Source organism: Rhinolophus sinicus, linkage group LG07, assembly GCF_036562045.2.
Source record: "Rhinolophus sinicus isolate RSC01 linkage group LG07, ASM3656204v1, whole genome shotgun sequence".
In the NCBI taxonomy this organism is placed as follows: Eukaryota; Metazoa; Chordata; class Mammalia; order Chiroptera; family Rhinolophidae; genus Rhinolophus; species Rhinolophus sinicus.
In genome coordinates this window covers 112,773,546-112,796,808 of record NC_133757.1, presented here as the reverse complement: position 1 = coordinate 112,796,808, position 23,263 = coordinate 112,773,546, and the positions used below count along the sequence as shown (strand labels likewise).

Sequence of the window (23,263 nt, the reverse complement as noted above, 5' to 3'; positions counted from 1 at the left end):
CAGCAAAAGAAATAGTGGAGGTGGTCTCATAGCTCTATTGACTCTAAACTTCTGTTGGTCAAATAGGAAAGCACATGTAATGAAAACTATAGGCTCTCTGGCAAAAAGAAACAGAAGAGAGCAAGAGCATGAAAGCTCAGGTTGCATCTGTAACTTGCTGAAGGACATGTCACAGCACAGAGCACTCCGATTTCAGGCTCTAAGAAGGAGGGCAAAGGAGGAACAGTCATCTAGACAGAGAGGCGAGTAGGAGAGCCGCTGTACCAGGGGAGGCAAGGGATAGGTGCACGTCTGCAGTCGGGAGCTCATGCATCATGGGTGCCAGCAAAGCTTTCAGCTGGTATAAAGCCTGGGAGTCACAAGTCAGGATGGCAGCAGGTAGCTGCTGGGCTATGGCTTCCCCACACCACACTAGAGTCAGAGGGGTCTTTTGTAGGATAGACAAGACCAGGGGGAAAATTCCTCACCTTTTCTTCCCCTTGAGTCCTTTTTTCTTGAACTCTCTAGAACTTCCTTGCTAGGGTAGGTCTTGCAGGGGGCGGAAATCATTAATCTCTCTTACGATATGTTTATATGCTAACCTGAATAAGTCAGTGTGGAGATAAGAAAACAGAGCCTAAGTCAGGTAGTTCACTAAAGAGAATTCATAGGGGAACTCACTACAAATAGGTCGGAGGCGCCGAAGCACCAACAGGAGACGCGGACGCAGAGATTCGTAACAGCTAGAGCTGGAGACACTAAGGGACAAGAACCTGGACCCTGGGAGGACACTGACGCCATGGTTGAGCTGCCTGGCAGGGGCTGGGACCACAGAGGAAACACGGGCACAGTAAGAGATGCCACGAGACTGAGAGGGGTGGAAATACCGCATCTCCTCCCCTTCCCCTGCCCTCTGGCTTCCTGCTAGGGCCTCCCTCTGGCCTAACCTAACTGGAAGCTAGTTGGTAAGGAAACCTAAGAAATGTTTGTACATTGTAGGTATCAGGAGAGGAAGAGTGGGGAATGGTCGGCATTTCCTTGTATCGTATTTGCAGATGACTCTCAAAGAAAAGCAAAGCCTGTCTCTTGTAAATTGATTTATAATGGAATTAAGCATCAAGTAAGGCAACATTTGGAGGCACGATTTTCGCAGTGACTGCAATTAACACTACTCAGTCCACTGCGTGTCCTACTGTCGAGTAGCTGACAGCAGAATTGTGGCGTCGGTGGGGAGCTGCCTGGTCTCTCTTGAGGAGTCTGAGATTCCTTCCACCATAACCGCCTAAGGTTAGCTCTGGAGAAGAAGCAGCAACCACCTGTCTGACTCAGGAATGAAGCTGCTGCAGGCTCAATGAAAGCTGAGCAGGAGCTGATCAAAGCCCACAGTTTCTGCTTCTCTGACTCAATCCCAGAGGCAAAGCCCTCTGCTGTTGTTTCAGGGCCCCTCTTGATCTTCAGGGAGCTCACACACCCCAAAGGAGAATTCTAGACCTGTCTGAGTCTCTTAGGCCTGATTGGAGTAACACATTAAACCAAGGGGACCCATGCCAAAGCATCCAAGGCCTGCTGGATACCTGACACTGGGTCTCCCACAGACATCCTGTCCCCAAGGAGATGCCACTTTGTAACTGTTTAGGGCTATATGCCTTTCCGTTAAATAGTTCAAAACTATTTCAAATGACAGTCATGACTAGGGATGCTAATAAGAGGAAAGAAGACTTTTTTTATCCCAAGAAGTTACTATTGATGTGTATCACATTGACTTAATATAATATAGTTCACTTAATAGGAATTGATCAACCTCAGGGCAGATGGCCTTATAGAGACATGATCCCTGACCTTATGCCAATTTAGTCAGGGTCAAGAAGAAGGTGTCTGATATTTGCTGGTGGCAGGGGATTGCTACAAGCCCAGGACTGTGTAAGCAGAGCATTGATTTTAGAGAGTGGGATATGATCACTCTGTCTGGTGCTATTGCTGCAATTTGCTGGTTCTTAAACAGACCTTGACAAAACAGGCTTGTTGTTCAGCCAGGCTGCTAATTGTGCTGGTAATTAAAAATTGGCAGTACTGAGCTTGGCACATGTTCCCTACCTTGAAACCTTCCAAATCAGCGTTTGCGTTCACAATGAGCAAAACACCTGCTCTGTTTCCCCTACTCCTTTTCTAGGACTTTCAAATGCCACTTAGCTGATGCTTTCACAGAGCCTGGAAGGATTTCTGGTATTTCATTCAGAAAGATCGCATGTGCACTGCAGTAAGCAGGGCTATATATAGCCAGGGCCGACCAGAGGGCGACCTCTGAGAAAGCTCCAAGGAGCCCAGGGCATGACTGTGCTCACAGCCTCATCTCCCTCTCCTGCCAGGCTTCTCTGATGACACCACATTCTGTTCAGATTTTCTGGCTCTGGGAACCTCAGTGTTAATTCCTGGAGGCTGAGGGCCACGTGGCAGTCTACAGCTTGCAGGCTTGTTTGTGCGTACACGCTCATGCATGCACATCCACTCAGAGTTAATGCGTCATCCTTCTATATTTATCCAGCTGCTGTTTCAGTCGCTCTGAGAAGTGTCTGTAGAAAAACAAAGCTGCCTCTTCCTGCTATGCAAGCTGTCTGAGCTCCAGAGACAAGCTCTACTGTCTCAGCCTGTGTGTAAACGTGCAGGGGCCACAGTTCCCAGAGTGCTTGGGTCACTGAGGAGACACCCACTCCTGCCCCCTGTTAGCACAGAGCTGAAGGCTGAGGAGCAGGCAGCTTTCCTGCTCTGGCCGCGGCTCCACTGTCCTTGCTTACTCTCAGTTAGGTCTGATTGCGAGGGGCACGATATGAGTGGGGTAAACACCTGGGTGTGAAAGGGGAGCTGGCCAGATCTCGGCGGCAGGACACACTGGCACCAATGGCTGCAGTACGGAATGAGTACCTGGAAGGTGTCACAGGTTGTTAGAGCTGAAAGGGATCATTGATGCCATCTTCCCAAGACTGTTGTTTTACAGGTGAGGAAACTGAGGAACATATATCCTTCAGGAAACTCTGCCCCGCGTGCGACAGTTCTGTGTCCCTGTCACATGAGGAAGAACTCATCGCCGAAGCAGCTACCAGGAGGCTCCGAGCATGCGAGATTCCAGACAGTGTCTAGCATTTGAGGGTGTCTTCCTTCTCCCTCCCTTCTGGAGTTCCAGCCGTGAACTTTATGATAGGAACTTTCACCCTTTTAAAAGCACTGGGCAGTAGCTGCAGGCCCTCTCTCCCCGTGTCTGCTCTGCCCTTGGGGCCAAGTAGTCCCTTCTGTGCTTGGTGGAGTTGGAAGGACTGACTGTGAGAAACTCAGCTTTTCTCCCTCTTTCTTTTTGCATCTCCCTGTCTGAGGATGGGGAGAGGTGTTGTGCTCACCTCCTGCCTCTTGGGTGGCAATCACAAGGGGGTCAGAGGTCATCTGCTGTAGGGCCAGGTCTAAAGACTTAGCTCTCACTTTGTTCCAATGAAGGGACTCAGTAGATACAGTGCATGCAGCTGTGTTGCTCGGTATGTATAGCATATGTGTGTGTACATGTATGTATGTCTGCAGAGCCTGCCTTCCCTTAGGTGAGGTGTACAAAGTGTAGATGTAGGGAGAAGTGACAGAGAGTCTGGCTGTGGCCACATTGAAGCCTTACTCTTCAATCCAGCTTTGTCATCAATAAAACACGTTTTACAAATCTCCATTTGTCTGGTTTCTGAGACTATTTCTCAGTAGCACTTGTGCAACTATAATATCGGCATTCAATTCAATTAAACTACCTATTCTGTAAATACCCTGAGGGAGGGAGCAAGTTAACTCATTCCCATATGAGTGAGTGAATCTATATCACGCAATTAACATTTCCCAACCATCCACCACGAGCGGGTTGAAAGCCAAGAGAAACAGTAGGGCCAATATATCATGGGTGAGGATGGAGACCCCACGCTCCATGATCCAATTTACAGCAGATTTTACCTCAGCACTGGACAGAGTATGAAACTTCCCCTCTCCTCCCAGTGAACCTGGGCCTGTGTTGTAGGCAGCACAGTGGGTAAAGGGTAACTCAGGGTTGGGGTGTGAGTTCCGCCTTCCTCCAGCCAAACCATAGGACAGTGGGCTGCTCTTTTTTCCTTAGATTCCTTGTCAGGAAATTGGGACAATATCTCTTATCACTGTGGGAATGAGGAAATTGTGTAAAGATCTTAGAAAATGTCTGGCTAATAGTAAGCCCTCAATAAATGTTAGTGATTATTATTGGTAGTAATAAAATATTTTTCTGTCACCAAAAGTATCCCGTGAGGATGGATCTTTAAAATATGTCAATAAGAAAATGTGCTTTGCTTTTAAAACAATTTTGTTTGGCAAATATTTTAGGAGGAATACTTTAAGTGAGAAATAGCTATATAGCTTTCTAGCACATATGAATTGGAATTCACTTGTTAAAAAATAGAAATGCCATTTTTATTGCTTTCCACACCCACACCATCTCAAGGAACATTTCTTAGCTGCTTTTGCCCAAAGACATATGTCATACCTACAAATCTAGTGACAACTGACTCCTGAAAGTCTTGATGTGGATTCCTAAGTGGGGGCATTTCTAATTCTGAAATGAACTGTGTGGTTCAAAAGCTCCATGCTTTCCAACAAGTAGATGATTGATGAGACTTTCTCGTTCACTGATCAAGCTTGGAAAAAAGGAAAAACAAGAACTAAAAATACCCTTTGTGTTTGAACTAGGGGCACTGCAAGTAAAGGGAGATCAGATTTACATATGTGATCACATAATTATATATTTAATTGGTAGTTTGGAGTAAAATTATACTTAAGTCTAGGGATTTTTATTGTCACATCTCATAAGTTTGCAGTTATTTCTACAAAGAGCAGAATGCTTCCTTGATTTTTTTTTTCAATTCAAGTTACCATCTAGGAATTTTGCAACCTGTAGTACTACCAAGAAAGAAACTCATTTGAAGGTCACATCAGCTTTCACGTGAATTTTCTGTAAAGTTGAGGTGACGTTTTGTATGTTAACTACAAGTAAAGGTGACATAATAAATGATGGTCATTTACGTTGTATTCCTATCCTCCAGTTGGAATGTCCAGGTGAAGGGTTCCTTAGAGTAACTCTCACCAAGTCAGTCCTCCATCTTTTCGTGCCAGAGGGTCTTCATGTCATTTTATGCATTTGTCCTCAATTGTTGCATTTCCATTTGAACAAATAAACTAATAGCCACTAACTCAAAGTTTATCTTGGAAGCAAAAAGTTATCAAACTGGAAATGTAAAATTTAAACTTAGGAGATGAGCGAATGTGGAGAGTAATAAGAACAGAAAATTCATCTCTTTTATTGCAAATCTTCCATCTGCATCTGAGAGATAAGAGTCTCAGATCCAAGGACCTAAGCTACTATCCTGGGGCAGGCGGCCATTAAATTCAAGACTCTCTTACTAATTTACAAAGTAAAGCCCAGGATAAAGGCAGTAAGTCATCATTTCATAAAAGAATTGGGTCCCATTCTTTCTGTCCTTTTGGGATTCCAGAGCTTCCCACGAGTGAGGAGAACGCAGCCCCATAACAGGAGCCCTACACAGTGGAGAACAAAGTATCCCAGAGTGATTCTCCCTTATGTATGAATTTCAAGGAGATGGAGAAGAAGAGCAGTGGGTGCAGAAGTTGACAGAGAAGCTGGCCAGGTGTTGGTGGAGATACTAGTGTCAAGAGCACTGAGAGGTTGGTCTCGGAGGGCCATGAGACGACCAGGGCAGTACAGCTGCCCCTCCAATTCTCTAGGAGCCACGGCTCTGTGGCTGCTGAGATGGTTCCCTGCCATTTTTTGCCTTTCTGTCTATTCTTACAATAACTCCCTACTGCCAAATGGGTCTGAGTCCCTTGAACCCAAGAGAATCAAACACTGGATCATACTTTCTATCTAGAATGAGAGGGCTAGGTGGCAATTCAGTGTCCCCATAATGTTAGGACTCTTATGTAAAGAACCTAGTTCTTTGACCCCAACCAATCCCCTGAAAAGAATGTGATATTCTGTCTTCTCCATGAGTGAAATAATAAAAATGCAAATCTCTATTCTTCCCCAGATGTCAACAGACGTACAGACGTAACTTTTCTGGGGGGAAATGACTTTTGAGTCATGGAACACAGTAGTAGACTGTAGCTTAAATATTTAAAAGGAAGGAGTACGGCTAACAATATCTAGCACTAGTTGTGTAGATGCACAGGGTCTGCACTCCGTTCCCTAGTCTAATCTTCACAGCAGCCCTTTGAGATAGGTGTTATCTTAGCCCCTTTTTAAATATTTTAGTGACTAACCAGAAGCCACACAAGTAGCAAGTGGGATTCAAACTCAGTTTTCACTCCAGAGCTTGAGCTCCTAAGCAGTGGATTATAATAGGAGCAAATTCTTAAAACACACGTCACACAGTCTCTGGATGGGACATTTTCTGTTCCCAGACATGTCTTCCATTAGCAGGTCCAAGCAGCAGCCCACCTGCAGCCTCTTTGGGCAGCAACGGGCCCCCTCAGTGAGTCACCAGTGACACTCACACTGCCCGGAGGGACCACAGTGTTTCCTGGGCTCCAATAAATCACCAGGGATAAAGGTTATCCTCTCTGAGCTCTTTGAACACATCAACCTAGATTTTTTACAAGTCTCTACCTGGTTCTTACTTTTGCTTCAATTTCCAAGAGATTTCTGGCTTCGGGCCTTTTTCCCCCAGGGGAGAGAAGAAATGCTATAATATGATTTTATTAGATAAGAGAAATAGGTTTAACATGCACAGCAGCTTTAAGATATCAGGTTGCCGTGAACTTACGTGGTGGTTAGACATTTACAAAAATAACAATAAAAGTTCCAAAACCAGGTCTCTAACTGTTTTCCCACAAAGGCATTGGACAGATGCTCTGGAAAATGCCATTCAAGATGTGTCATCCCCCCAATGCTTACACCCTGTCAGTTGCCGTCTCAATGTCAGAAACACAAACACCGCCCAGGCCAGCTATGTGCTGTCAGGGACCTCTCATCAACACACCAGCACCAGGGCCTCAGCCGAAAGAACCGAGTGGGAGAACTGTGGTAAGTCTCTCCATTGCTCACTTTGGGGACATTTTCATTCAGATGCGTATGTGTGTTTCACAGGATCCTTCTTACAACATCAGGGGGAGGCCGTGTCAGGACAGCGTCCCAAGTCAGTAACCACTCCCAAGGAGGAAATCCAGGATTTCTTTGTTCTCTCCTAGCTTCAGATTCACAAATACATGTGTTCTTTAGTTGTGTGTAATGTAAATAACAGTAATCATTTCAGAGTGTCCCAACAGAAAACCTAGCACACAGACCAGGAGAGGAGAACAGGGGTTCTCAGGGAAGGGGTGGGCAGAGGGAGCTAGTGTGGGGGAGGCAGTTTTCAGAATCACCTGGATGATTCATTCAAAGTGGTTTTCCCCTGCTGTCTCTACCACTCCACCCCAGGAGGCATCATTCCCATTGCGAGCACACTGAACCCCTTCCATGCATCGGAGGGAGAAGAAATCTTGAGTCACCTGAATCCAAAACATTTTCGACAAAGCAGAATGATAACTACTGGGTCCCTGGGAATGGGATCCTTTAGTAGCAGGTATGCTTCTCAGTCCACAAATTAAGGTGTGCAAGCAATATTAAATCTCTATTTTCTAGAAATCTACTATGTTGGCCTTCATGTCCCAATCTCTCCAGGCTCTCGAGAAAATATAATCTCCGTCATTGTTGGGGCCTCCCTTCTCTCCCTCAAACTCATGTCAGGTGCCCCGTATATTCTGCAGTGTGAAGGCCCCTGTAAATGGGGAGAACTCTGGTATTTGTCATCTTTCCCACAGGTTTCCACTAAGACTTCCATTGTCCTTGGTCCTAAGGGCTTTACAGGACTGATGACACTTTATGTTTCCAAGTCACACATAAGATGGGAATCGTTCGTATGGTGGCTTCGGGGTCCTCTGCCTGGCTCGTGCATGCAGCACTTCCTCCACGCTTCCTGCGGCTTCCGTTTCGCTCTATTCCTAAAAGCCTCCCTTAAGAGTTTAGTCCTGGTGCAGGGACCTTTTTTTCTACTCTGGGAAAGGCTCTTTTTCCTTCTATAATCCTGTTTACTTCTTATAAACCCTATGCTTTGCTTTCTCTGTAAATGTTCTAAGTTTCTTTATGGGCTCAGGGTTCTGGAAACAAAACCCAGAAATTCTTGGAAGTTACTTCTTTCTCTCCTACCACATACCTCTCTTCCTTGAGGCTATGAAACACAGAATCAGCTCCAAGTTTGAGCAAGAGAAATATACAGACGATGATAGATAGATAAATAGATAGATAGATAGATAGATAGATAGATGATAGATAAATTAATGACCCAAAATACTATGCCATCACATTTTTATACCCTCTTCATCGGTGATTCCCAGGTCTCATTTTCAAATATACATAGAAAGATGTCTTTGGACTGCTGCAAAAGTCCTCCAAAACTTTCAAAATCAAGTTAACGCTGATGAAATTTAAATTTTAAAACATAAATAATAGTTGTGGTTAAAGGTCAGAGAATTAAGAGCTGATAAAAGCGTTGTTCCCACCCTCACAATAAGAAACAAAGCTGGATAAACTTCAAATTATCAACTTTTCTTGAACCTGCCAGAGAACTAATATTGCAGGCAAACAACTAACCTAAAACCAAGAGAAAGACAAAGGCCTGCAGGGAGATGCAGATTCCAGCATTTGCTTACCTGAGACAGATGGTGTTGAATCCCATAAAAGCCGGTATGAAGATTAAACTAAAAATGTTTAAAGAATTGCTAAAGGACAAGTGTGGTCTAGCACGAGAGTGTGAAGTCCTGGGGGGCCTGCAGACAGAGGAGGGTTCACACCCGCCGGTAGGTTTTTTTTCTGAGCACCTGTAAGATGCTCACTGGGGCAGGAGACCTGCAGCCACTGCCTAAGTCATCCTGATACATCTCCTTTATCTCTCCTGTCCAACAAAGCCTAAGTCTACAGAGGGAAGGGGACCAAAACTACCCTGAGGGCACGGGTGGAAACCCACTGCTCTCTGAGAGACGAATGGGGTGGGGGTGGGAAGCGCTCCCACAAAAATACTTGCCAGGTCCAGCACTACAGCTGGAGAAAGGGCAGGAACACGTGAGACCCAGGTTCCAGTGTCTAAGGCCAAGGCTTCATGAGGAAAAAAGAGATCAACCCTCCCCCGTCCTCTACCACCACGCTGACAGGATCGCAGTGGAATACAGCTGAGAGAAACACGATACAGACCCTCTCTCATAAGACCTAAATGAAGACCCCAAACCAAGAGGGGAGACAAAAACAAGTGTCACTAGAGGAATTGGAAGCCGCTGGTGCACTGAGGGTAACCATAGCAACAACAAACTCCCAGTCCAATTCCTGACTAGATTAACACAAACTCGCACGTTAAAGACCTACAGAAGGAAAGGGATACTCATCTCTAAGTATAAAAAATATTCACTTAGTATCTATTATCCTGTACAATATGTTCACATTTCAACAACAAAATTACATAACATACAAAAAGGCAAGAAGAAACAGTCTAGAAAAAAAAAGCAATCTTCAAAACCAGACTCAGATATATGTTGGATTCATCACACAGGGAACTTAAAATTACTATGATTAATATGTGAAAAGATCTAATGGAAAAAGCAGAGAACATGCAAAATCAGATAATTTCAGTAGAGAAATAGAAACAGTAAGAGAATCAAATGAAAATTCTAGAAATCCAAAACTCAGAAACAGATATGAGGAATTATCTTTGACAGAATCATCAGTAAACTTGAATAGTCAAGAATCAATGAAGTTGAATAGAGGTCAATAAAATGTACCCAAACTGAAACACAAGGAGAAAAAAAGAGTGAGACAGAAATAGAACGAAGTGTCCAAGAGCTGTGGGACAATATCAAAAAGTCTAACACATACACAATTTAGACTCTCAGGAGAAAAAAAAAGAGAAGAAATATACAGGAAATAATGGCTGAGAATTTTTTAAATTAGTGGCAAACACCAAATCATAGATCTAAGAAACTCAGAGAACACCAAGAAGAATTGAAAAAAACAAAAATAAAACAACAAAACAAAAAGTAAAACACCAAGACATGCCAAAGACAAAGAGGAAATCTTGAAGGAAACCCGAGAAGAAAACACATTACCTACAGAGGAACAAGGATAAGAATTATAGCAGATTTCTTGTGAGAAACTGTAAAATAGAATTATATTGTCAAAGTGCTAAAAGGGGAAAATGTCGGTCCTGAACTCTACATCCAGAAAAATGTCCTTCTAAAGTATACAAAAAACCCCACACCACTTTCTCAGACAAACAAAATCCAGGGATCTACCTACAAGCAGGCATACCGTTTGAGAAATGTTAAAGGAAATTCTTCAAGGTAGAAGAATATAATATGTGCTAGAAAATTGGATCTACACCAAGAAATGAAGATTGTCAGAAATGAAATAAATGAATGGCTTATAAAATCATTTTTGTTTTATTTTAATTGCTTTAAAAAATAACTGTTTAAAGCAACAATATTAACAACGCATTGTGTGTTTATAGCATATATAAAAGTGAAATGTATGAGAACTATGGCACATGAGAGGGAGAGAAGAATGGGAATATAATGTTATAAGGTTCTTGAATTATATGCATACTACTATATTTGAAAGTAGATTCAGATTTTTTAAAAAAATGCATATTGTAAACCCTAGGGCAACCACTAAAAAAGTTTTTGAAATATTGAACTAAACCCAGAGAAGGCAGAAAAGGAGGTAAAAAGAAATAAGTAACAATGAAAACAAATTAAAAACATCTAGTAAAATGGTAGATTTTAATCCAACTATATCAATCATGATCTTTAATGTGAATGGTCTAAATACACCAGTTAAAAGACAAAGGATCAGAATTGACTTAAAAAAAAAAAAGTAAAGAACTCAAGTGTATTCAGTCTATGAGAAACCCACTTTAAATATAAAGGCATATTTAGGTTAAAAATAAAATGATGGAGAAAGATATATCATGCATACACTAACAAAGTATTTACATTAACTGTAGACAAAGTAGACTTCATAACAGGAAGCATTATCAGAGATAAAGAGGATATTATGTTATGAAGAAAAACCAATTCTCCAAGAAAATATAACAATCTTAAATGAACATGTACCCAATAACAAACTTCAAAATACACAAGGCAAAAACTGGTAATTATAGGCGAAATTGACAAACCTTCAATTTTAGTTGAAGACTTCAACATCCCTCTCTCAGAAACTGACAGAACAAGGAGCAGAAGACTCAGTAAGGACATAGATGACCAGAACAACTCATCGACCAACTTGTCCCATCTGACATTTCTAGAGCACTGACTCCAACAGCAGCAAAACACCCATTCTTCTCAAGTGCACAGGGAACATTCTCAGCCATAAAAAACCTTAAGGAACAATAGAAAATATACGAAGTATTTTCTCAAACCATATGGAATTCAACTAGAAATGAATAACAGAAAGATATTTATTTGATAAATATCCAAATATGTGGAAACTAAGCAAGACGCGTCTAAATCCATGAGTCAAAAGTAAGCTTTCAGAGGATTGGAAAAATATTTTGAACTAAATGAAAATAAAAGTACAACATATTAAAAATTCATAGGAAGCAGCTCAAGCATCTTTAGATGGAAATGTATAGCCTTAAATTCTTTATTAGAAAAGAGCTATAGAAAGACCTGAATTTAGTAACCTATTTTTCCACCTTAAGAAATTAAAGGGGAGTAAGTTAAGTCTAAAGCAAGCAGATGAAAGGAAATAATATAGAACAGAAATCAATGAAATTGAAAAAAATACATTAAATCAATTAAACCAAAAGCTGATTCTTTGACTAAGTCTTAAAATTGATAAGCCTCTGGTCAGGCTGATCAAGAAAAAGAGAAAGACACAATTTTACCAATATCAGGAATGAAAGAGGGAATATCACGGCTAACCTCATTAAAGCAAAATAAGGGGACACGATAAACAACTCTATGTTCATAAATTTATCAACTTAGATACAATGGGCCAATTCTCTGAAAAGCCCAAACCACTAAAACTTACTCAAGGAGAACTGTTCAACTTGAATAGTCCTATATCTATAAAATAAATTAAAATTGTATTCTGAAAACTTCAAAAAAGAAAATCCAGATGGTTTCATTAGTGAATTCCACAAAATGTGTAAGGAAGAGATAACATCAATTATACACAATATCTTCCAGAATATAGAAAAGAAAGGAATATTTCCCAATTCGTTTTCTGAAATCAGTATTACCCTTAAGCCCAAACCAGACTATATACTGCAAAGAAAAGATAACTGTAGACCAAGATACCACATAAATACCCTGTTTCCCCGATAATAAGACCTAGCCGGACAATCAGCTCTAATGCATCTTTTGGAGCAAAAATTAATATAAGACCCCGTATTATATTATATTATATTATATTATAGTATCATATTATACCCGGTATTATATTATATTATATTACATTACATTACATTGTATTATATTATATAAGGCCCAGTCTTATAGTAAAATAAGACTTTTACTATATTAATTTTTCTTATATTAAGTTTTGCTCCAAAAGATGCATTAGAGCTGATGGTCCAGCTAGGTCTTATTTTCAGAGAAACATGGTATAAAGAAAAAAATTCTCAACAAATATTAGCAAACTGAATCTAGCAATATATAAAAAGGAAACTATATGGCCATGAATAAATAAATGAATGAATACGGGACTAAATAAATAAAATAAATACATGACCATAAATAAATTGGTATTTATCCCAGATTCCAGTAATTTGAGGCTGGTTCAAAGTTTTTAAAATCAAACAATTTAATTCTCCATATTAACTGCCTAAAAAAGAAAAGTTACTCAAAATGGATTATAAACCTAAATGTAAAATGTACAACTATAAAACATCTAAAAGAAAACACAGCAGAAAGTATGTGTAACCTTGGGTTGGGTAATGAGTTTTTAGATACCACATCAATCCATAAAAGAAAAAAATTGATGACCCTGGACTTTATTAAAACTTAAATCTTTTCTCTGCCGAAGATATAGTTAAGGAAATGAAAAGACAAGGCAGTCTAGGAAAAAATATTTACAAACGACATACCTGACAAAAACTTGTATCCAGAGTTGGTAACATCTTAAAAATGAACAATCAGAAAAAACCAACCCAATTCTTAAAATGGGAAAAAGATCTAGACAGATATTTCACCAAAGAAGATATCAGTGGCAAATAAACATATAAGAGATGCTCAACATCATTTGTTACCAGGAAGAGGCAAATGAAAACCATAATATGATAGCGCTACACATTTATTCGAATTGCTAAAATCAAAAAAAACCTGACAGCACCACATTCTGGTGAGGATGAAAAGCAAACAGGAACTTTCATTCATTGTGGTTGAGCGCACAAAATAGTACAACCATGTTGAAAGACAGGTGGGTCATTTCTTATAAAGTTAAATATATGCTTACAACCTGACCCAGAAATCACACCCCCAGGTATTTCAACTGAAAACGAGTTGAAGTTTATGTTTACACAAATACTTATATAAGAATGTGTGTAACAATTTTATGCATAGCCATCCCAAATCGGAAACAACCAAGATATCCTTTCCTTCTACAGAGTAATGGATAAGTGAACTTGACATATCCATACAATGGACTCTTATTCAGCAATAAACATAAATGAGCTATTGATTCACACACAATAACACAGATGAATCTTAAATGAATTCTATAAATGGGAAAAGTCAGAAAAAAGGCTACATATTGCATAATTCCATCTTTATAAAATTATGGAAAAGGCACATCAGTAGGGATAGAAAACAGGTAAGTGGTCTCCAGGGGTTGGGGAAGAGGAGAGGTTTTCTACATAGGGGCTGCACTGGGTAAATTTTAGGGTGACGGAATGTTCTATATGGTACTGGGGTGGCGAGTACAGGACTCTCTACATTTGTCAAACTCCGTAAAACTGTGCACTACAAAGAATGCACTTTATCGTACGCACATTGAAAAAAATATTAACCAGGATGCCGTGGAGATCCCAATAGAAAATGCAGAATAAAACGATTTGCTAAGTAGCAAGTTTGAAAGAGTGTCAAAGGGTAGAGAAAATAAACAGCAATAGTTGTAATGTCATGATTTCAAAAAAGTTGATGTATAACTTCTTTGTTCACTGTGACACATGAAAGCTGTGTTAATGCGAGCTCCTGAAGAGCACGGCCTGTGTTTGTCTCCCTCTGTAGGCCTGAGGGTTATAGTACAATGTTTCTCAATGTTTCCCCCTTTTAAGGAGGAAAGTTTCTTATGGGCTGTCAACTCACAATGTTGGTATTTTTCATCATCTTGTTTTAAGAGTATGTATAAACTTATACCATATGTACTTTTATGCTGCTAGTTCTTGACAGCGATGAAACCATAACAAAATGAACAAGTAGAAAGGACACGATAACCCCAGTAAAGCTCAATCTAATACCATTCAATCGGGGAAAGCAAATCACCTCTCACAATGCGGTTGGGTCTTTCGAAGTGGGCATGTCTGACTGCTGTTGGAACTAAGTGTTCCTGCCATTATTGTCTCTTCAGACAATTGCACAAACGTCATTTTTACAGCACACGGTGGTGTCACAGAAGATGGCCTGAAGAGAATGGGAATCACTTCCCACATTCACACCATCCTAACTACTACTAGACCCTATATAATGATCTCAGTGCCATCGGCACCCAGCCTGTGATAAATCAAATTTAGGTTAAACTTGGTCGTTGTCCTCTGAGGAGCGTAAGGGTGAAGACATCACAATGCTGCAGATGGGCAGAATTCATCTTGAGAGGAGGCTTTGCTATATTTGTCCCAAATCTGCCTGCTTTAGAAAATTCTGACAAGCGGAAGAGGCAAACGCCACCCTCACGTGGGATTTCAAAATCTTGCACCATTACAGTGACCTGTTTTGAACTTCTTGGAACTCCCTGAGGTTACAGTAATGCTTTCTACTGTGATGCCAAGACGGAAAAAAAAAAATTACTTATAGGTGGGTAGCACCCATAACTCATCAATTTAAATAGAAATTTTTAAATACATTGTTTGACACTGGATTCTGTTGATTACCTGTGATTTGGAGAAATTTGTGCCATAACAATGAATAGTCAAGTGCTAATTCTGGAGTAATTCTTGCTGTTTTACAATGGTGCAGCCAGTTTTCGCTTGAGTCTGTAACACAGCAAGTTGGGGGCTGGACTCAAGCTGTGTCAGAAGAAGATGCTGCTTTGCATATCTTTCTGTAGTGCCTAGTGTGGCTTCTGGTTGGGCAGCTCAACAGACAAGACAGTCAAAGATCTCTCTGCACTGCACCTCCAATGCCAGCGCCTCGCTTGAGAAACAGTGGTGAGGAAGTGGGTACATATGTGGGTGGAGCCAAATCCTGGCAGCCACACTCACCAGCTATTTTGTCCTTGGGCAAATCACCAGTGTCTCTGTGCTTTCATTTCCTCAGGAAAGTAAGGTAACAGTGGCGAGGGTCAAATGAGGACATGCAGGGAACGTCCTAACAGAAATACTAGCACATGCTCTGTAAATGTTAACTGTTATTATTGTCACACTTAACACACAGGATTGGAATCACCCATTTCCCCTCTTTGCTTTAAACACAACCGGCCTATGAGTTTTTGGAGGGCAGAGAAGATCAGTTCCCCTCCTCTGTACCCATAGTCCTGAGCACGCAACACTCAGTCAAGGTGTTTTGAACTGAAGAGAGGGAATAGAATTGGAAAATTGTTCGAGAGAGAGCAAAGAGATTGCACCCAAGCAAAGGGACAAAATGAGCTATTTTCAGTTGGGAGGGGAGGAAAGCTCATATCTGTGTGCCACCTTAGAGGCAGCCTCTGTAACCAACATGTTTTCATCTCAGTGCAATAAACCACTCATCTCTCATAGTTACTTTGAGTAGACTGCTGGTGGCGATTCTGTAACTACAGGTTGTTTTCTCTGTTGCAAAATAAACCTGAATGCTAATAAGCAGACCAATTTTTAAAAAGCCTTACCTAAGGTAGGTGCTGGAAATGTTTTTGCTCTGGGTTTTGGATATATATCATACATCGATAACCTTAAAATGTGCACACTTTATTTATAGTGTGATACCTCAAAACAAGAATTGTAAAAGCCCTGGGCCCATCAATAATGGCGATTCAATCTGACGCCTGTTTACAGGATGACCACTGCTGCGACCTTGACGGTGCTTTCCTTGGTACCATCCAACCTACTGCTCCCAAAGGCGTCTCGGGACACTTCCTGCTATTCACTTTGAATAGGCAAAGTCCTCAAGACTTCAACATACTGAAACTTCTTGTTAAAGAGCACCCAAAATTAATGTTCGCACAATCTGTCCACCAGAGGGAGCCAACACAGCCAGAATAATCGGAATAGACTGACCTTCGCAAGCCACCAGTCAAGCTTTTCAGACAGGGATGCAGACGTTCCACAGAAGCAGCTATCAGTTTCTTGGTTCCTAGGAGAACATGTGAAAATACAGCAAAGGCATGTTTAATTCATGACTTTATTCTTCTCCTCAGCAGTAGACATGTTTTAATAACAAGAGGCCACTGACTTTGGGAGCATTAACACTAGGGTAAGGACATGGGCATACAAAAAAAGGTAGTTCACCTCTGAAAACCACTTTACAGATTAGGAAGAATTTTCAGGTGGAGAAGCGGGTGCTGGCAATTTTTCTCCTTAATGCAAGAATTTAATTTATAAAACAGTTTATTGGAGAAGAAAATAGTTTCCACTGAACTGATGCAGGGCCACCATTCCCATGTATGCAAATTAGAAAAAGGCACACCTGTCTGTCAGATCTGGGGCATGGCTTGGCGTGCATAGCATGGGATGGATTTCAGGCCCCACTTTTCCCTACCAGGCAGCTCTGTACAGGGACAACCACACATCTCTATGTGGCAGCCCCCAGTCCGGGCAGAGGTGGCTCCCAAGGGATGCTTGGAGGTGTTTTTAATCCTCCCTCTCCCCGTTCTCTGATAAAGACAATCATATTTTCTTAATCCAAGACAAGTTTCCCACCCACCCCCATCCAATCAGAATCCAATCAGACCTTAAGTTTCTCCCATAGCAAAATTCTGGGTCCCCCACCGAGCTATGGAAAGGAGCATTTTCCATCCTGTTCTCTGCTTCCAATCTACCCAGCTGGAAAGGCCTTGCTCATATTTTCCAAGGTACCATTTTTCTTTATAATTTCCATTTCCTGATCACTCCTCAGCTCCTGATTTTTGTAACCATGAGTGTTTCTCATTGGCTAAAAATTTTTGTAGTGGGAAACGGCAACCAGATATTTATTTAAACGTCTTATATGTGACTCTTTCTCAGTCCTTACCTTATTTGGCCTGACACTAGCACTTAACCCTTTTGATCACTCGGTCTTGGAAACAGTTTCTTCATTTAGCTTCTAGGGCTGCTCCTTACCAGTCTCCTGAATTGATTCCTCCTTATGTTCCCGATTTCTAAGTGTTGACATTCAAGAGCCACCCTCTCCTGTGCTCTGTCTACTCCCTTGCGTAGGGGCTCTCACCTGGCCATGGCTTTTACACGGTATCATTGACAACTCTCAAGTTTCATTGTTATAAAAATGCCTAGCCATTGCAAGTGTTCAATAAATAATTGTTGAAGGAATGTTGAATGAATCTATGCAGTTGATATACTGACTAAAAGTTAAATATACATAAAATAAAACAGGTTAAAATTTGCCTTCAATTTTCCCGTGTTGCCCAAGCAGAACTGGGCATCTTGAAAGGCATGTAAAGAAATACAGTATTTACCCTTGAAGCACAATGAAGTCACATAATATTTGATGAATATTGGCGTATAATCTGCCATCTTAGTGCTCAGTGAGCAGACTGACTAAAAGTAATTGGGCAAAACAGGAGCTACTAACTTATCTTACTTCCCTCCCGCTGGCCTTGGGTTAAACCACAAAACATTATGTTTACTACACACTTGTTTGTTTTTACCCATTATTATCATATTCTATTACTAAACAGCCTTTGTATACATGTTACATGCCCATTTGAATGAGTATATTCTGAATGACATGGGTCATTACTGTACATGCTGACTAATTCAAGCTGATGTCTTACGAAGGAATATCCATCAGTGAAGAACTGTGTTTCTTTTGATCACCCTGTTGCCAAAGCTAATTGTTTATGTAGAGATTCCTTGATGTGAGCTGTGAGCATGTCAAAGTATATTTACTGAAATTGAATATGTGACTTAAATGACATCTAATTTAACTATGCTTCTGAAAACCAAAAGATAAATCCGTGTAAAATGGTATAATTAAGAAAAAATGTTTACTTAAAAACACCACACAAATAGCTAACCTGGCTAGTAGCCTAAAGAGCACAAATCTAAAATTTCCTAATAGTTCATTTCTTACATAGTTTACTATTTGATCTCTACCTTTAAAATGAACACATAAAAGTAAAAATACAGCCGGCCCAGTGGCTCAGGCGGTTAGAGCTCCATGCTCCTAACTCTGAAGGCTGCTGGTTCGATTCCCACATGGGCCAGTGGGCTCTCAACCACAAGGTTGCCAGTTCAATTCCTTGAGTCCTGCAAGGAATGGTGGGCTCTGCCCCCTGCAACTAGCAACAGCAACTGGACCTGGAGCTGAGCTGCGCCCTCCACAACTAAGACTGAAAAGACAACAACTTGAAGCTGAATGGCACCCTCCACAACTAAGATTGAAAGGACAACAACTTGACTTGGAAAAAAGTCCTGGAAGTACACGCTGTTCCCCAATAAAGTCCTGTTCCCCTTCCCCAATAAAATCTTTAAAAAAAAAAAGAAAAGTAAAAATAGTATTAATGAGACTGCATATTTAATGCCTGCATGACAGAGGCCATGCATCAGGGTGGCTGCAAGGTGGGCTTTGGGCCGGGACTACTGATACGAATCCTGGATCTACCACTTCCTGGCTGTAGGTGTTGGGAAAGCTATTTTGTCCACATATTTCTGTTTCTTTATAGGGTTGTTGTGAGGAATAATGAGATGGTTATAGCTAAGACACGTAGAATAGTGCTGAGCATAGAATAATCACTCAGTAAGTACTAGCTAGTACTATTAGCTACATACAATGAAAATAAAGTACTGCTATCACACCGCAGCCCCTTTTGTTGCTAATAGGCTGGATTAATCCAATTTGCACAAATTTGTCAACAATATCCAAATAGTTTCATGTAAAATTACTCCTAAAGAAAGAGAACCTATTATACAGCAGAGGAATGCTTAGCACCTTCTTTAGAGACGCTCGTTTCTCTCCAGGAATCTGCTGATTACGTACACTTCAGATGTCATAACTGATACTCAGAGCCCTTGGAGACGTTTCCTGGGTTATTGCTTCAAAAGAGCTCTGAGGAAGCCCACAGCAAACACTGGCTCCAAAGTGTTTCATTATTAATATTGATATTTTGAGGACGTGACAAAAGAATTATGAGAAAATCCTGATTAGTTTACTAATTCTCTGCATTTTATACTTTCTTCAGCTCCATAACTGCCAACACTCATTAGTATGCTCACATGTGTGCACACACACACATTTATAACTCACATTACCCGTTTAAAAAAATGAGATGGCTTCTTATATAAATTTATTAACCTCAGTGTTCATGTTTTGAATCCTGTTTTAGGAAAGATTATATTATAATAAAGATTGGTATCCTTACCTTAACCTCATTTCTAGACTTAATAATTGTATGAGATACAGTAGGTATGATACAAGGTCCATTCCAGCCTTATTAATTCTACGATACATGGTAGACTAGTCTTATGTTGAATTTGAAATTGTAGAATATGTTAAGATTTAGGGTACTTAATTCAATTCATTCACTTACATTATGGAGAGACGGGCAAACCATGGATAATTTTTTTTTTCCTAGGTGGATTTTCTTAATCTTTTTTTAATTGAAGTGAAATTCATATAACATGCAATGAACCATTATAAAGTATACAATTCAGTGGCATTTAGTGTAATCCCAATGTGGTTAAACCACCACGTCTCTCTAGTTTAAAACTTTTCATCATCCCAGAAAAACACCCCATACCCACTTGGTAATCACTCCACATCCCGTCCTCCTCCAGCCCCGTTTTCTGCCTCTCTGCTCCTGACTATTCTGGATTTATCATATAAAAGGGTCATATAAAATGTGCCTTTTGTGTCTAGCTTCTTTTACTTAAGGAAGTTTTCAAGCTTCATCTAAGTTGTCGCACGTATCAGTACTTTGTTCCTGTTTATTGTTGAACAATATCCCATTATATTTATATTTTTATTAAACAATCTGTTTATCCATTCATCCATTGATGCATTTGGGCTGTTTCCACCTTTTGGATTTTATGAATAGGGCTGCTATACCCATTCGTAAACAAGTTTCTGTGTGGGCATATGTTTTCACTTCTCTTGGGTATATACCTAGAAGTGGAATTGCTGGGTCATATAGTAACTTTAGTTTAACTTGAGGAACTGCCAAAATGTTTCCACGGTGGCTGCATCATTGTACAGCAATGGACAAAGGTTCTTATTTCTCCACATCCTGGCCGACACTGGTTCTACATTTTTGTTGTTCTCGTTATTAAAACCAGCATTGTGGTACCTCAATGTGGTTTTGATTTGCATTTTCTTAATGATCAGTGATACTGAATGTCTTTTCATGTGCTTGTTGGCCACTCGTGTATCCTCTTTGGAGAAATGTCTCGTCACATTCTTTGCCCTGTTAAAGAATTGGGTTATTTGTCTTTTTATTGCTGAATTGTAGGAGTTCTTTACATATTTTTATCAGATATGTGATTTGCAAATATTTTCTCCCATTCTGAATGTTGCCCTTTCTCATTCTTATAATGTCCTTTGATGCATAAATGGTTTTAAATTTTATAAAGTCCAGATTATCTATTCTTTCTTTTGTTGCTCATGCTTTTGGTGTCAAATCTAAGAATCCATCGCCAAATTCATGCCAATCCTCAAATTCATATGGAATTGCAGGGGACCCCAAATAGTCAAAACATTATTTAAAAAAGACAAAGTTGGAGTACTCACACTTCCTGATTTCAAAACTTATCACAAAGCTATAGTAATCAAAACAGTGTGCTGCTGACATAAGGACAGACATATAGACAAATGGAATAGAACTGATTCTAGAAATAAACCCAACATCTATGTTTTTTTGATGAGGATGCTAAGACCATTCAATGAGGAAAATAATTTTCTCTTCAACAAATGGTGTTGGGACAAATGGATATTGAAATGCAAAAGAATGAGCTGCAGCCCTCCCTCACTCCATATACAAAATGAACTCAAAATGAATCAACAATTTCAATAGAAGACCTAAAACAGTAAAACGATTAGAGGAAAGCATAGGTGGAAATCTTCACCATGGATCATTTAAGCCCACAGAGAATTCTCCACTCCAGTGCAAAGGGGACATGTTTGTCCATCGTAACTTTAGCCCAAGGCTCGGGATGGCAGCAGCGCTGATTGACTTGAGTTTTATCTCTTCATCAGCATTGTCCTGAAGGTCATCAGAAAGGAGGCAGAGAATCAAGAGCCTAGGCTAATCCTAACAAAAAGTACAATTGGCCGTGAGAAATAAAAGTAAAACCCAAGCACACAATTTAAACCAAAGGCACCATTTGGTTTCTAAATTCTTTTTCCAGGTTGATTAATTCTTCTCTTCCACCCCCTCCATTACCCAATACTTTTTTTATGAGTAGTTAACGTAGTGGTTAAGGGCACAGACCCCGTCTCCAGAGGGCCTGGATTCCAACCCGATAGTAAGCTTGACCACTGACTTAGCTGCTTGTCTCTTACTGAATCTCTCTCTATGCCTCAGCTCCCTCATAGTCTGCATGAGAATATCAGTGCCTACCTCATGGGGTTGTTGCCTAGCACATAGTAAGCACTTCTTAAGTGTGTGCTATTGTTGTTAGGACGGATGGATTAGGCCAGAGAAGTACTTCTATGCCTCCTAAAGTACTGGTCCATGATTATTGAGTTGCTAGAAAAAGCTCATATGGTGGCTGTGATCATGAGCCTTGCAGGCCTCCGACTACAGGGAGTGCAATTGATCAAGGGCCCCAGCTGCCGTGCTCTGATGTCCATCACCCCATTTGCAGATGCCGCACTTCCCACCAGCGGCTCCCAGGCAGTAGAGAAGTGTTGCAGGAATCTAAGGGAGGCCATTCCTGGGAGGCACAGGACTCCTCTATGGTCAACTTCTGCTCCGCACTCTTTGACGACCTTGCCGAAACTTCCTCAGTCTGAAGGACAAGCTAGACCTTCCAGCCTGCTGTGTCTTTGCTCTGGGTCAGTCTTGCATCATGGTCTGAGGGCTCTACCAGCTTTCCCTGGCTCCTTCCCTGTTTTCTCTCACCATTCTAATCCCATCTTAGGACTTGATTCTCAGTGGACTTGAAATAACACAGTCTGCCATTCAAAGCTTTCTCAGATGTGGCCTTAACCTATAGTCTACCTTATTTCCTACCTCATTTACATCTATCTTCCACTCTTAATAACCCTTTACCCACAGCTGTTGAGCTGGCACTAACGCTGTATCCTGTCTAGATGCCAAACCTTGTCTTCAATGTAATGACAAATGTGCCTAATGCTTTCCCAACTCTGAGCCTTTGTCCATGCCCCTCACTGAGAAAGCACTCACCACCTGGCCATTTATACCTATTGGATTTCATTTGTCATTGATCATGCATCTCAAATGTCACCTTCTCTAAGCCTTTCAAGACCTGCCAGCCAAGTATACTCTTTCCCTTCTATAAACCTCCAGGACTTTTGCCTTTGAGCTTTTTTATAACCTTATTAACTATTTCTTACCTTGTAACCTATTACCAGTAACTATTTCTTACCTTGAACCCTCCCAAGTCCCCAGCTTGTATAAACTAGGCACCCCAAATTTGTAGAATGTAATTGAAAAATTAGAGGAATTAAATTCCAGTGAATTTTTTAACTTTCAGGATTTCCAACAGCTTACATCCACTTGGCTTGATATAGCAACAGTGAACTCAAATGCATTAAAAAAAAAAAAAAAAAAAAAAAACAAAACAACAACAACAAAAAAACCCATATATCGAAACACTAGGGCAGAAGGTAGCATGTAGTAACTCAATTTTAGCATCTGCTTAAAACTCTTCATCAAATTTGGCTGATTTTTTCC

The 23,263-nt window shown here is 40.6% G+C and overlaps 1 protein-coding gene and 1 long non-coding RNA gene across 3 annotated transcripts in view; one reads left to right on the top strand and one right to left on the bottom strand.

Annotated features, from left to right (window-relative positions):
• Positions 1 to 23,263, top strand: part of SCOC (short coiled-coil protein) — a 61,012-nt gene that overhangs the window by 7,595 nt on the left and 30,154 nt on the right. The gene's annotated exons all lie outside the window — the stretch shown is intronic.
• The window catches only part of LOC141572755 (uncharacterized), a 147,320-nt gene that overhangs the window by 99,733 nt on the left and 24,324 nt on the right, over positions 1 to 23,263 (bottom strand). The window contains exon 3 of the long non-coding RNA XR_012498213.1: positions 16,473 to 16,548. This is a non-coding gene — a long non-coding RNA (uncharacterized LOC141572755). The remainder of the gene's footprint in view (positions 1 to 16,472; positions 16,549 to 23,263) is intronic.